The following is a 16,152-nucleotide window of genomic DNA, read 5'->3' as shown; positions in this document are numbered from 1 at the left end:
TAAAGAGATAGGATTATTCTAGGTTATTTCTAATGTTTATAATATGATAGAATCTCAAAGTTGAAGCATATATCAAAGTAGCATCCAGTCTACTTACCCTTTAGATAAAAAGAATAGCTTTTTAAAAAGAAATCTGTAGTATATTATGGACATTTATGTATTTTTAACTCCTTATTATCAGTGTCATTATCATTTACTCATAATGTCATTATGCCCAACATTTTTTATTAGGGTAACCATATAATCTTACCATCCAAACAGGGGAACTTCTGAGAGTAAATGAGGGAATTGTTACTAATTAAGTAATCAGGACTGTCCTGGGAAAACTAGGACAACCTGTCACCCAAGTTATGTCAACTACCGTCATCTGAAATGTTTAGAGCATTTCCATTCACAAGGAATTCTCTAGAGCACTACTTTTTACATTCTATGCTCCCTTACAGTTTTTTTTTTAAAGATTTTATTTATTTTTTTGACAGAGATCACAAGTAGGCAGAGAGGCAGGCAGAGAGAGAGAGGAGGAAGCAGGCTCCCTGCCAAGCAGAGAGCCCAATGAGGGACTTGATCCCAGGACCCTGAGATCAGGACCTGAGCCGAAGGCAGAGGCTTAACCCACTGAGCCACCCAGGTGCCCTCCCTTACAGATTTTTAGTCAGCTAAATTTGAATACCACTGTGGTATGTAAAAATGTTCAAATAAGGTCACACTGAATAAGTAGGAGATGGCAGACCTGGAACTCTGTACCTTAGCATCTCCTCAGAGGTATACCAGGAGTCCTGAGGCTCCACTATGGAAATATGATGCTCCACAGGATTATTTGAAAGCAACCGCCTTAATGGAGAAGCAATAATGCTTATCAGACGTCCATGAGGTGCCAGACCATATATATGTAATTGGCTGGGAACGATAGAGCTGAGATTTAAATCCATGTCTAATTGATTGCAAAGTCTTATTCACATTCCTCTGAGGAAAGTGCATTGCATTTTTATATAATTCTTATTTTAGAAAGTTCCTCATTATATCAGTCAAGTCACTCTAGCTTATTCTATACCAGTTGCAAAAAACCTCCAAAAAGGGAAAAAAAAAAAAAAAAGGACCAACAGAAGTAGGTTCTTTAAAACAGAAATGTTTTGGGTGCCTGGGTGGCTAAGTGGGTTAAGCCTCTGCCTTCGGCTCAGGTCATTATCTCAGGGTCCTGGGATCAGGCCCCGTATCAGGCTCCCTGCTCAGCAGGGAGCCTGCTTCTCCCTCTCTCTCTGCCTGCCTCTCTGCCTACTTGTGATCTCTGTCAAATAAATGAATAAAATTTAAAAAAAAAAACAGAAATGTTTATTGTTCCCACTATAGATCCATTGCAGGATGACAAGATACTACTTATTGCATTCTCTGAAGTACATAGGTTGTAGGAATTCTATCTTAACATAAACTTCTATGATCCCAGAAGCAAGGAAGGAAAAAATGGTGAAATATTCATTACTTCTTAAAGTTTCTATATGAAAATAACAAATATCTTTTTCTTTCACATTTAATTAGCCAGAACAAGTTATAGGGCCATATCTAAGTTAAACAGAATGAAGATTTATAACTCTTCCTTATGGAAGGTGACCAAAAAAATACAGTAAGTTGACCATGATCTTCAACAAAATCTATATTTTTGAACTGGTCGTTAATATTCCTTCTTCTTTACTAAGGGATCCATCATATTGTGAGAGCCCTTATGTATTTAGATTTTAAAGTGGTTGGATTCACTTTTTAATATCCATCTCAAATTTCTTCTTTTACAGATTAAATATTTCCAGTGTTTCAACTGTTCTGGAAAAGACATTGCATCCAGTGGTGTGTCTCAAACTTGAATGTGCTTCACATCTTCTGGAGCTATCAAAATGCAGATTCTGATTCAACAGGCCTGGATGTGGCCTGTAATATAATTGCTTGTTTGTCTTAAATAATGTCTTAACCCAGTTTTGAGGTCCTCGCTGGAAGCCAGTCAGTTCCCCTAATTAATTCCCATACCCCAACCACTTGCATGAATGAGTTTTTGCAGTCTGGGTAACTATGCACTTGAGCTAACTGATCTGAGGCCAGATATCAGACAACTAGGGACAGCCCTTATAATGCAGAACCTGCACATTTATTCAAAGAAGCAAATCCACAAAGAGGCAAAGAAACCTAGCCACCCCACTCCACCCACCATACATAAGCTACACCCTTACAGCACCAACTTTCTAGTACCCCATCTTCAGGTACAACTCCCAGTATGAACCTGCCCAGCAGCCTTCCATCATTTGGAGCTGTAAGTAACAAAGTACTGCCTTTCATCTATCCCAGTGTCAGTGTGTTGTGTCCAGACATCAAAAAAATTCCAATTTGTCTGTTGGTTCCCATGACTTTCTTTACCCAAATTTCCTTGGTGATGGACGATTTAAACTATTGGCTAAACTTAGAGGACTGCAGACCAGCCCAGGTGAGGACCTCACTTAGGACAGTAGGAATGATAGATCTCTTGAGCTGCGCCTCTGGGGTCAACTTTCCAATATATTTCTGGTCACACCCTATGTTTGGCAGAGGCTTATTTCAGGATCTTGTCACTTCCTCAGGAGCAGTGGTGTGTTTTTGTTTTTAATTATTATTTAGGGAAGAATTTTGGTTTGTCCGTGTGCGTCTGGTGATCACTGTGGAAAAAGATATTGATCAGATTTCCTCACAGTACAGAAATGACACTGGTTTTGTTGCTGTTTCTCAGGCGGCAGTGACCGTGGCTTATTTTCTGTGCTACGACACACCTTACTGTTGTCAACTAACTTCATGTTCCCCAGATCCCCAGGGGTATTGTGGATTGTAGTATAAGTCAGTAGCCCAATGTTTGAACCAAAGTTGGGACTCTTGGACAAGGGAATGAATATCTCATCTCTGTACCCCCCCATACACTTGCCAAAGTTACCCAATTGCTTAAATCATGAAAAAACTCTACCCAGTGTACTTGGGCTTTACTAAGTGCCACTCCATATCAATATTTGAATTGACTGAAACTTTGGACAAGGAGCTATACTGTCCCAAGGAGAGGCAGCTAGAACTTTCTAAGTGTAGAACCCAGTCTCTGGGAGGTGGACTGGGAAGTGTTGGAACAAGAGATTGCTGCCTATGAGGTGGCCTACCACTCTCCTCCCCTTTCCTGTAATCCACAGGAAGTCCACATTATGATTTACCAGACAGAGACAGAAACTAAAAACTTTGGCTTTAGGTTGCTAGAAGTTCAAAACGGGAAAAATGAAGGAAAGGGATTAAAAAAATACCAAAATCCAGGACACATAGGGAGAATACTGAGTGGCTTTTTATGTTTCTACAACATGGATTCTAGATTAACTTCAACATTTGCTAAAATGCACCAATGATAAAGCTTCATGGTCTTAATTAGTATTGGTCCTTAAATTATAATTATATCTGAGGATCCCACTAAATTTAAATATGGTATCTTGTATAATCTGGGGAAAATAACTAAATACAAACTGGACAAAAGGTAGCCATGCCTCATTTTAATTATAGCCTTGGCTAAGATTCCCATAGTTATAGTACCCTTTGCCCTGAAGTATCTCATATTAGACATAAACACTCTGATATAGTGAGTAATAAGTTTAAATTAAATTAAGTCTGGCACTTACAAATTGGCTTGATAAAATGGGATCCCATAAGCCCATAGTCAGAATAGTTAATACATCCCAAATAAATCAAAATGGGGTCTTCAGGGATCAAAATTTGTTATATAAGACCTAATTAATGAATGCATGATATCTCCACTGCTTCTTCATTTGACAGCATAGTTTTGCCAGTTCTTTTTTTTTTTTTTAAAGATTTTATTCATTTATTTCACAGAGAGAGATCACAAGTAGGCAGAGAGGCAGGCAGAGAGAGAGATAGAGGAGGAAGCAGGTTCTCCGCTGAGCAGAGAGCCCGATGCGGGACTCGATCCCAGGACCCTGAGATCATGACCTGAGCCGAAGGCAGAGGCTTAACCCGCTGAGCCACCCAGGCACCCCAGTTTTGCCAGTTCTTAAACAAGGAAGAAATAAATGGCCTATGATGGTAAATTACCAAAACCTTAATACTGTGGTCATATCCATTGAGTCCCCAGAACCCAGTATTATCAAAATTACCAAATCTATTCAATCAGTAGCCAGTAAATGTCTTACCATTATATATTGGACTTCTATGTTCTAAGTTCTATTCCATGCTTACTTTAATAACCTCTCAGGAGCTGTTCACCTTCACCTCCAAAGGACGCACACACCTTTACTAGTCTCCCTATAATGTACCTTGACAGCTGTGCCAATGCACACCATCTTTGCAGACAAGATCTTAACTGTATCCACTTTTCTTCAGGAGCACAGGTATGATCATCATCTCATTGATGAATCCTCCATTAAGGAGATTCATTTGGCACACTCATTAGAAACTTTGAGTTCTGAAAGGAATATACTCCTTATTTACAGATTTTACTTTATTTCGCTAATGGTTCTACTTACAAATCAGCCCACCATTGGAAAAAAAAAAAAGGCTCTAGAATCTTTCCAAATCCAAATCAAAAGGCACTTACATTAGTGCTCTCAGAGACTCCTTCACCATAAAAAGCTTAGCAACTTTCTCTCATGCCTCCTGGAGTCTCTGGACAACCTATGATGGCCATAAATTGTCAGTGGGCTTCTGATGCAAAACAAAACAAAACAAAAAACAAACCCTGCCTTTTTGACACCATTAGAGTAAAAATTGCTAGTTACAGACTGGGCTATCCTGAAAACAGGCCCTCACAAACCCTGAGACTATAACCTTCCACACCTAGCTATCTATCATTATTTCTTGGGTAATGAAAGCAGCATCTTCCAAGTTTGTCAAGGTTACTGAGGCCTCCTTAATATAGTACGGAGCCAAACCTGAAGCCTCTAGTATATTCCACCTATAGGAGAGAGAGGAGTGGCTTCCCCTGTCCTCGGTCTCTTGCCAGATATCATGGTCCTGGAGGATATCACTTCTCCTCTAGATAGCTTACCTACCTGGGAAGCCCCTTAGAACAAACTGAGTGAACAACAGTAAGTCCATACACTTTGCCAATAATATTGTCACCATCATAAATTATAGAGTTCAGTAGAATCTTGACTGATAGAGGATGGGACTCAATGTTCAGGACAACCAGCAAAAGTATTAAGATGGCCACATATGTACTTCTATGGCAAATATTTGTTCATTGCTTCCATAAAGATATTAGGATCTCATTTAAGCCTCAGAAATTAAATTCTAGTCCCAGATTTTCCACCTTTATCACTCCATGGTCAATTATGACCAATGAAACAGACTACGGTTTCAAAAAATAAATTTGAAAATAATTCTCCTATTTTATCTACAAAATATAACATTTTTATTTTTACCATGATTGTTCTTATACATGTGATATTTACAGAAATCACTGAAAATAGTTTGTGAGAGATAACAAAGTAAAGAAAGTTCATTGGATTATATATACTCAGAGAGAACAATGGCTAATAATGCATTTCTTCTGTTCAGTACAATCTTGCCAAATTAATCAGGATTATGTGAAATACTACTTAACTTAAAGGACAAGATAATAGCCTGTCTTCTATAAGAGACTGTCTTAGAAACATATAGGAAAGATATTCAGTAGTTCAAAATATTAGATCATTCTTCTCCATGATAATTATAATCCATGGTTTATAAAAATCTGTCAGTATTATTAAAGTAGGTACTAACAATGTAAAGCCTTGTTTGCCAATTAATCTTTAATTACTTATTCTTTATGGGCATAAATTAAGATCAATGGCTCATTATTTAATTGGAAAAAAGAAGATATGATACTGGCATGTACATCTATGACAGCATATGCATTAAAATTTGAAGGATATATATATATCCCCCTGCCTAAGAATAACTCCTTGATTTGTCTATCAGATTATCAAAAGTTTATATTGAGGATCACTGGACAAAGCTTCTAAAAATATTGCTGCCAGAGCAGTATAATGTTTGAACTCATTCTTTAAAAATTATATCATATTATTGTTTTTCTTTTTGATGCATAGAATAGGAGATATAGGGTTGACAAGTACTGATAAGATGGGAAGAACCTGACTTAGCTATTATTTCCATGGCTATCTCTGTAGTGAGGAGTCTACAGTCACAGGTAGCATGAAGGGTAGGAAGAAAAATTGTTTGTCCAATAATGATTTGCCAGAAATTTAATCTTATATGTGTGTGCAATGTCAGGAGAGTAGTGGGAAAATATGAAATAACAGTTTTATTTATTTTTCTTTATACCATGTGTTTTTTTTAATTGAAGTAGAGTTCGTATAAAATATTATATTATATATATATATTTTTTTAATTTTATTTTTTAAAAACATATATTTTTATACCCAGGGGTACAGGTCTGTGAATCGCCAGGTTTACACACTTCACAGCACTCACCATAGCACATACCCTCCCCAATGTCCATAATCCCACCCCCCCAAACCTCCTCCCCCCATCAACCCTCAGTTTGTTTTGTGAGATTAAGAGTCACTTATGGTTTGTCTCCTTCCCAATCCCATCTTGTTTCATTTACTATTCTCCTACCACCTTAACCCCCTGTGTTGCATCTCCTCTCCCTCATATCAGGGAGATCATGTGATAGTTGTCTTTCTCTGATTGACTTATTTCGCTAAGCATGATACCCTCTAGTTCCATCCACGTCGTCGCAAATGTCAAGATTTCATTTCTTTTGATGGCTGCATAGTATTCCATTGTGTATATATACCACATCTTCTTTATCCATTCATCTGTTGATGGACATCTAGGTTCTTTCCATAGTTTGGCTATTGTAGACATTGCTGCTATAAACATTCGGGTGCACATGCCCCTTCGGATCACTACGTTTGTATCTTTAGGGTAAATACCCAGCAGTGCAATTGCTGGGTCATAGGGTAGTTCTATTTTCAACATTTTGAGGAACCTCCATGCTGTTTTCCAGAATTGGTTGCACCAGCTTGCATTCCCACCAACAGTGTAGGAGGGTTCCCCTTTCTCCGCATCCTTGCCAGCATCTGTCATTTCCTGACTTGTTAATTTTAGCCATTCTGAGTGGTGTGAGGTGATATCTCATTGTGGTTTTGATTTGTATTTCCCTGATGCTGAGTGATGTGGAGCACTTTTTCATGTGTCTGTTGGCCATCTGGATATCTCCTTTGCAGAAATGTCTGTTCATGTCCTCTGCCCATTTCTTGATTGGATTATTTGTTCTTTGGGTGTTGAGTTTGCTAAGTTCTTTATAGATTTTGGACACTAGCCCTTTATCTGATATGTCATTTGCAAATATCTTCTCCCATTCTGTCAGTTGTCTTTTGGTTTTGTTAACTGTTTCCTTTGCTGTGCAAAAGCTTTTGATCTTGATAAAATCCCAATAGTTCATTTTTGCCCTTGCTTCCCTTGCCTTTGGCGATGTTCCTAGGAAGATGTTGCTGCGGCTGAGGTCGAAGAGGTTGCTGCCTGTGTTCTCCTCAAGGATTTTGATGGATTCCTTTCTCACATTGAGATCCTTCATCCATTTTGAGTCTATTTTCGTGTGTGGTGTAAGGAAATGATCCAATTTCATTTTTCTGCATGTGGCTGTCCAATTTTCCCAACACCATTTATTGAAGAGGCTGTCTTTTTTCCATTGGACATTCTTTCTTGCTTTGTCGAAGATTAGTTGACCATAGAGTTGAGGGTCTATTTCTGGGTCTCTATTCTGTTCCATTGATCTATGTGTCTGTTTTTGTGCCAGTACCATGCTGTCTTGATGATGACAGCTTTGTAATAGAGCTTGAAGTCCGGAATTGTGATGCCACCAACTCTGGCTTCTTTTTCAATATTCCTTTGGCTATTCGAGGTCTTTTCTGGTTCCATATAAATTTTAGGATTATTTGTTCCATTTCTTTGAAAAAAATGGATGGTACTTTGATAGGAATTGCATTAATGTGTAGATTGCTTTAGGTAGCATAGACATTGTCACAATATTTATTCTTCCAATCCAGGAGCATGGAACATTTTTCCATTTCTTCGTGTCTTCCTCAATTTCTTTCATGAGTACTTTATAGTTTTCTGTGTATAGATTCTTAGTCTCTTTGGTTAGGTTTATTCCTAGGTATCTTATAGTTTTGGGTGCAATTGTAAATGGGATGGACTCCTTAATTTCTCTTTCTTCTGTCTTGTTGTTGGTGTAGAGAAATGCAAGTGATTTCTGTGCATTGATTTTATATCCTGACACTTTACTGAATTCCTGTACAAGTTCTAGCAGTTTTGGAGTGGAGTCTTTTGGGTTTTCCACATATAGTATCATATCATCTGCGAAGAGTGATAGTTTGACTTCTTCTTTGCCAATTTGGATGCCTTTAATTTCCTTTTGTTGTCTGATTGCTGAGGCTAGGACTTCTAGTACTATGTTGAATAGCAGTGGTGATAACGGATATCCCTGCCGTGTTCCTGACCTTAGTGGAAAAGCTTTCAGTTTTTCTCCATTGAGAATGATATTTGCAGTGGGTTTTTCATAGATGGCTTTGATAATATTGAGGTATGTGCCCTCTATCCCTACACTTTGAAGAGTTTTGATCAGGAAGGGATGCTGTACTTTGTCAAATGCTTTTTCAGCATCTATGGAGAGTATCCTATGGTTCTTGTTCTTTCTTTTATTAATGTGTTGTATCACATTGATTGATTTGCAGATGTTGAACCAACCTTGCAACCCTGGAATAAATCCCACTTGGTCGTGGTGAATAATCCTTTTAATGTACTGTTGAATCTATTGGCTAGTATTTTGGCGAGAATTTTTGCATCTGTGTTCATCAAGGATATTGGTCTGTAGTTCTCTTTTTTGATGGGATCCTTGTCTGGTTTTGGGATCAAGGTGATGCTGGCCTCATAAAATGAGTGTGGAAGTTTTCCTTCCATTTCTATTTTTTGGAACTACTTCAGGAGAATAGGAATTAGTTCTTCTTTAAATGTTTGGTAGAATTCCCCTGGGAAGCCATGTGGACCTGGGCTTTTGTTTGTTTGGAGATTTTTGATGACTTTTTCAATCTCCTTACTGGTTATGCGTCTGTTCAGGCTTTCTATTTCTTCCTGGTTCAGTTGGGGTAGTTTATATGTCTCTAGGAATGCATCCATTTCTTCCAGATTGTCAAATTTGTTGGCATAGAGTTGCTCATAGTATGTTCTAATAATTGTATTTCTTTGGTGTTAGTTGTGATCTCTCCTCTTTCATTCATGATTTTATTTATTTGGGTCCTTTCTCTTTTCTTTTTGATAAGTCTGGCCAGGGGTTTATCAATCTTATGAATTCTTTCAAAGAACCAGCTCCTCGTTTCGTTGATTTGTTCTATTGTTTTTTTGGTTTCTATTTCATTGATTTCTGCTCTGATCTTTATGATTTCTCTTCTCCTGCTGGGTTTAGGCTTTCTCTCTTGTTCTTTCTCCAGCTCTTTTAGGTGTAGGGTTAGGTTGTGTACCTGAGACCTTTCTTGTTTCTTGAGAAAGGCTTGTACCGCTATATATTTTCCTCTCAGGACTGCCTTTGTTGTGTCCCACAGATTTTGAACCATTGTGTTTTCATTATCATTTGTTTCCATTAATTTTTTCAATTCTTCTTTAATTTCCTCGTTGACCCATTCATTCTTTAGAAGGATGCTGTTTAGTCTCCATGTATTTGGGTTCTTTCCAAATTTCCTCTTGTGATTGAGTTCTAGCTTCAGAGCATTGTGGTCTGAAAATATGCAGGGAATGATTCCTATCTTTTGATAATGGTTTAGTCCTGGTTTAGGACCGAGGCCAGAACAGGTTTGAGTCCTGGTTTAGGACCGAGGATGTGATCTATTCTGGAGAATGTTCCATGTGCACTAGAGAAGAATGTGTATTCTGTTGCTTTGGGAAGAAATGTTCTGAATATATCTGTGCTGTCCATCTGGTCCAGTGTGTCATTTAAGGCCTTTATTTCCTTGTTGATCTTTTGCTTGGATGATCTTTCCATTTCAGTGAGGGGGGTGTTAATGTCCCCTACTATTATTGTATTATTGTTGATGTGTTTCTTTGATTTTGTTATTAATTGGTTTATATAGTTGGCTGCTCCCACGTTAGGGGCACAGATATTTAAATTGTTAGATCTTCTTGTTGGACAGTTCCTTTGAGTATGATATAGTGTCCTTCACCATCTCTCATTATAGTCTTTGGCTTAAAATCTAATTGATCTGATATAAGGATTGCCACTCCTGCTTTCTTCTGATGTCCATTAGCATGGTAAATTCTTTTCCACCCCCTCACTTTAAATCTGGAGGTGTCTTCGGGTTTAAGATGAGTTTCTTGTAGGCAACATATAGATGGGTTTTGTTTTTTTATCCATTCTGATACCCTGTGTCTTTTGATTGGGGCATTTAACCCATTAACCTTCAGGATCAGTATTGAGAGATATGAATTTAGTGCCATTGTATTGCCTGTAAGGTGACTGTTATTGTATATTGTCTCTGTTCCTTTCTGATCTACTACTTTTAGGGTCTCTCTTTGCTTAGAGGACCCCTTTCAATATTTCCTATAGAGCTGGTTTTGTATTTGCAAATTCTTTCAGTTGTTGTTTGTTCTGGAAGCTTTTAATCTCTCCTTCTATTTTCAATGATAGCCTAGCTGGATATAGTATTCTTGGCTGCATGTTTTTCTCGTTTAGTACTCTGAATATATCATGCCAGCTCTTTCTGGCCTGCCAGGTCTCTGTGGAGAAGTCTGCTGCCAATCTAATATTTTTACCATTGTACGTTACAGACTTCTTTTCCCGGGCTGCTTTCAGGATCTTCTCTTTGTCACTAAGACTTGTAAATTTTACTATTAAGTGACGGGGTGTGGACCTATTCTTATTGATTTTGAGGGGGGGTTCTCTGAACCTCCTGGATTTTGATGCTTGTTCCCTTTGCCATATTGGGGAAATTCTCTCCAATAATTCTCTCCAATATACCTTCTGCTCCCCTCTCTGTTTCCTCTTCTTCTGGAATCCCAATTATTCTAATGTTGTTTCATCTAATGGTGTCACTTATCTCTCGAATTCTCCCCTCATGGTCCAGTAGCTGTTTGTCCCTCTTTTGCTCAGCTTCTTTATTCTCTGTCATTTGGTTTTCTATATCGCTAATTCTTTCTTAGGCCTCATTTATCCTAGCAGTCAGAGCCTCCATATTTGATTGCACCTCATTAATAGCTTTTTTGATTTCAACTTGGTTAGATTTTAGTTCTTTTATTTCTCCAGAAAGGGCTTTTATATCTCCTGAGAGGTTTCTCTAATATCTTCCATGCCTTTTGCGAGCCCGGCTAGAACCTTGAGAATCGTCATTCTGAACTCTGGATCTGACATATTACCAATGTCTGTATTGATTCGGTCCCTAGCCTTTGGTACTGCCTCTTGTTCTTTTTTTTGTGGTGAATTTTTCCGCCTTGTCATTTTGTCCAGATAAGAGTATATGAAGGAGCAAGTATAATACTAAAAGGGTGGCAACAACCGCAGGAAAATATGCTTTAGCCAAATCAGAAGAGATCCCAAATCGTGAGGGGGGAGAAAGGGGATAAAAAGAGGTTCAGAAAGAAAAAAAAGAAAAAAAAAGAAAAAAAAGAAAAAAAAAGAAACAATTAAAAAAAGAAAACCAATAAAGAAAAAATATAAAAAGAAAAAAATATATATATATATTAGATAAACTAGTTAAAAAACGTTAAAAAAGAAAAGGGTAAAAGTTAAAAAAATTTAGCAGAAGAAAAAAAAATTGAAAAAGAAATGAAAAAAAATTAAATTAACTTCAAGGCTAAAGAATCATGGGGGGAAAGCCATTAGTTCCATGCTTTGCTTTCTCCTTCTCTGGAATTCCGCTTATCTCCTTGGTATTGTGAAACTGCACTCCTTGGTAGGTGAACTTGGTCCTGGCTGGGTTTCTTGTTTATCTTCTGGGGGAGGGGCCTGTTGTAGTGATTCTCAAGCGTCTTTGCCCCAGGTGGAGTTGCACTGCCCTTACCCGGGGCCGGTCTGAGTAATCCGCTTGGGTTTTCTTTCGGGAGCTTTTTTTCCCTGAGCGCTTTCCGTAGAGTTCTGGAGGGTGGGAATGAAGATGGCGGCCTCCCGGTCTCAGGCCCGGAGGGGCCGAGAGCCCGGGGCCCCACTCCTCAGTGCGCCCTCAGAGAACAGCGCCCAATTATTCCCGTCACCCTGGCCTCCGCCCGCGCTCCGAGCTGACCGAGCCTGCGACCGGTTCAAGGTAACCCCAAGCTTAGAGCTTACTCCTCGGCTCTGTCTCTGTAGCCGGCTTCCCCGTTCTAATACCTGTAAGCTCTGCGACACTCAGACACCCCGATCCTTCTGTGACCCTGCGGGACCTGAGGCCACGCTGACCCTGCGTGGGCTTCACCCGGGTTAAGCCTCTGGAGCGATGTCCCTCAGCGGAACAGACTTTTAAAAGTCCCGATTTTGTGCTCCGTTGCTCCGCCGCTTGCCGGGAGCCGGCCCCTCCCCCCGCGGTCTATCTTCCTGTCGCTTTGGATTCACTTCTCCGCCAGTCCTACCTTTCATAAAGTGGTTGATTTTCTGTTTCTAGAGTTGCTGTTCTTCTTCTCTTCGATCTCCCGTTGGATTTGTAGGTGTTTGCAATCTTTAGATAAGCTATCTAGCTGATCTCCCGCTACCTGAAGTAGTCTCAGCCTGCTACTTCTCCGCCATCTTGACTCCTCCCCCAAAATATTATATTATTTTAAGCATACAACAGATTGATTCAATATTTGTATACATTATGAAATGCTCACCACAGTAAGCATAACCATCATGTCATCATACAGATTTATTATGATATTTAAAGATTTAGTTATTTATTTGAGAGAGAGAGAGAAAGCACAGGGAAGGAGCAGAGGGAGAGAATCTTCAAGCAGACTTCCCACTGAACATGGAGGCTGACAGAGGGCTTGATCTCCTGACCTGAGCAGAAACCAAGAATCAGGTCTTGAATCAACTAAGTCACACAGGTGTCCCTGCAATATATTTTTTTAAAAAACAAGGTCAAAAAAGACTTTTGCCTCTGGATACAAGTATACTACTAGTCCTACAAACAAGATACCTGTAAGACATAAATTGTCTTTCTGCCTGAATGCATTCTTTCAGTACTAAAATGAAACCAAATGTTAAGCCCTAGATAATTGAATAGTTCAATTCAAGTCCTGTTCTCAAATATAGGTATCTCTATAGTTAATACCCATTGAGCAGAACAAGAGATCCCCACTATTTTCTTTTGTGGTTTCAAGAAAAGACATTGATGGCCAATGTCACATTTACTTGAAACATAGAAACAAGTAGAGTAAATGATAGTGTCTTTTTTTTTTTATAAGAATGCCTTGTTATTTGGCTTAGTGACTACTGACTTGTTCTTACTGTGCTAATAGTTTTTGTGCCTTGAAAAATTAATTCTCTGTGACAGAGAATGTTTAAAAAGTTGTATGTCTTGGGCGCCTGGGTGGCTCAGTGGTTAAAGCCTCTGCCTTCGGCTCAGGTCGTGATCTCAGGGTCCTGGGATCCTATCCCGCCTCGGGCTCTCTGCTCAGTGGGGAGCCTGCCTCCTCCTGTCTCTCTCTGCCTGCCTCTCTGCCTACTTGTGATCTGTCAAATTAAAAAAAAAAATTGTATGTCTTTATTCATAAATCTTTGTTCTATGAGTGAGGAATTTAACACTATTTGAACAAATTATTAGTTTGGAAAAATATTATTTAATATTTAAGCTCTTCACAGTCACAAATACTCTTGATAAATATTGCTGGGTTTTTGCACATACAAAATTGGAGGCAAAAAGGAATCTGTATAAATTCATTGGTTCCTGACCTAGTAAAAATTTGGGAGAGTTGAGAATGCCAAAATATTTAAAAAATTAAACCTTTTATCATGTATGTGAATAAAAATAAACAAAATAATGTGCATGATTGCAAAGCATTTTATAAAATACAATTAAATGTAGAATTTAAAGTGTGCACTTTAGTTAAATTCAGATCACTTTAGAGTTCAAAAGGCCCCTTTCTCATCTATTACCAGTTACCATCATACCATCATAACATATTTAAGCACCATTACCCTTCTGATGCAGATGGGATAAATAAACCCATGTCGTATAGCTTAAAGTTGCAGAACTGGACTTGAATGCAGGTGTTTTCGGTCATGTAACTTTTCTGAACTGCTTAGAGAATACAGTTAATGCAGCTGCTTTCAGCATGTTCATTCTTCTCGCAGCATCACTGTATTCATAGCATAGCAAAGAAACTGGCTTGAGAGCAATTGCAGAAACATCTTGTGAAAAATAAAGTAAAATAAGTGGCACATGTAGCAAAGAAGGATGAGGACTACCAGCAGCCCTCTACATTGGTCTCTTCCAAGAGAAGAATCCTGTCTATTTTGTGAAGCAGTCATTTTTTCCCTTGTAACTAAGGGTAATTGATGCACCATTGTTCAATATACCCATTCAAAGAGCAGACTGAGAACACTGATGTATTATATTTGAAGGACTAGTACTCTCCAGTTTGAAAAACCAAGACTTGTTAAGTGGCGATGGTGGGATGGTGGAAATCACTGAGGAACATAAAGAATTGGTTTGAACTTATTTATTAGTATTTTTGTATAGTATTTGTTCTGTCAGAGGAAAGCCACAAAAGGCACATCTGTCCATTCTGCTAGCATGAAGTTGTAACATTTAATAGAAGTGAAAAAGTATGTCACTTTTCCCAGATACAGCATAGAAAATTCTGACATTTCCTATTCACAGAGTGGAAATAAACATTTACTTCAACTATGGAATCCACTTAAAGAATTTGGAAACAATGATCATTTTCCTTTGTGGTATAACATAAAATTTATTCCATCCAGTCTTTATAAAATTAAAACTATCTTTCATGATAAATACCCAAATTGTTTTTCCTATTTATTTAAGTAACATCCCTATGTCTATTTCACCTCAGTGTCTTATTACATTATTCTATTTATAGGCACTGAATATTTATTATGTAACACTTAGTATTTCTTTACATGTGATATTAGTAAAGAAAAACAGATATAATGTGATTCCTGCTGATTTTTACCTTTGTGTTACTGAGTTTAATCACTACAACCTCTACTCTACAATTACCATTTTGAATCAAAATCTTCCACCTCCACCGCATTATGCTTTGTGGATTAATCTGTAGTTTAAATAAGAGACCAACTGGTCATTTACCATATGACACTTTATCCTAGAAAGAACAATACTTGCCTCACATTGCAATTTAAGTTGCTTAGAAATTGCGATGCCAACTCTCACCTCTTCCTCTAGAAGCCACACATAAGTATATCCAAACTACATAAATAGTATCCTGAACACAAACTGCAGTTATTGACAGAAAAATATATATATAATTTCAGTGAATTATATTCATTATACCTCATTCCTAGCAAGTTGAACATAATTTCAAGTAAATATTTGTGTATAATTTGTATGGTAAAACTAAAAAAACAAAAACAAAACAAAACAAAAAAAGAGTAGAGGAATGTTTTCTATGCACACAAGATTTCAAAATGAAAAACCAAAGATACAGTTTGGCCAAGTTTGGAGTATAAAATCATGTATGTGGTATTTATGGTAATTAAAAAAAAAACCATTCGGTGAAATTATTTCCTCAAAATCTTGTTTATTCTGTACAAAATTGACTACCTGAAAATAAAACTTTGTTTTATATATAAACAGGACCTTTCAGTTGCTCAAGTGATTTAGAAAATGTGGTTTATGAAGCAATTTGAGCCACCCATTGTGATTAGAATGTTTAAAAAAATCCACAAGCATTTTAATAAAGGATATTTATGGGCTCATTTAAGAGACAAATTTACAAGAACTTGTTGAGATGTGTTCACATAAATAATCTTCCTTTAAATCTATTAGCAAACCTTAGCAGAGTATGAGACCAAGCTTTAACTAAGAATGGCCTGTGGATGTAGATTAGCTATATGCTGAGATCTGTGAATCCAAATATACATTGCCTAAGTCAGCTTGACTATACAATGATTTGTTACAAATTTTGGGGTCAACTGTGTTTTGATTCACCCATTAACACATCAGCAAT

The 16,152-nt window shown here is 37.8% G+C and overlaps 1 pseudogene; it reads left to right on the top strand.

Annotated features, from left to right (window-relative positions):
• The first annotated feature begins 721 nt into the window (after positions 1-721).
• The window catches only part of LOC111144984, a 180,671-nt pseudogene continuing 165,240 nt past the window's right edge, over positions 722-16,152 (top strand).

This window comes from Enhydra lutris, unplaced genomic scaffold, assembly GCF_002288905.1.
Source record: "Enhydra lutris kenyoni isolate GAN:26980312 unplaced genomic scaffold, ASM228890v2 scaffoldscaffold12, whole genome shotgun sequence".
Taxonomy (NCBI): Eukaryota; Metazoa; Chordata; class Mammalia; order Carnivora; family Mustelidae; genus Enhydra; species Enhydra lutris.
The sequence above is the reverse complement of the archived record's forward strand: the minus strand, read 5'-3'. Positions and strand labels throughout refer to the sequence as shown.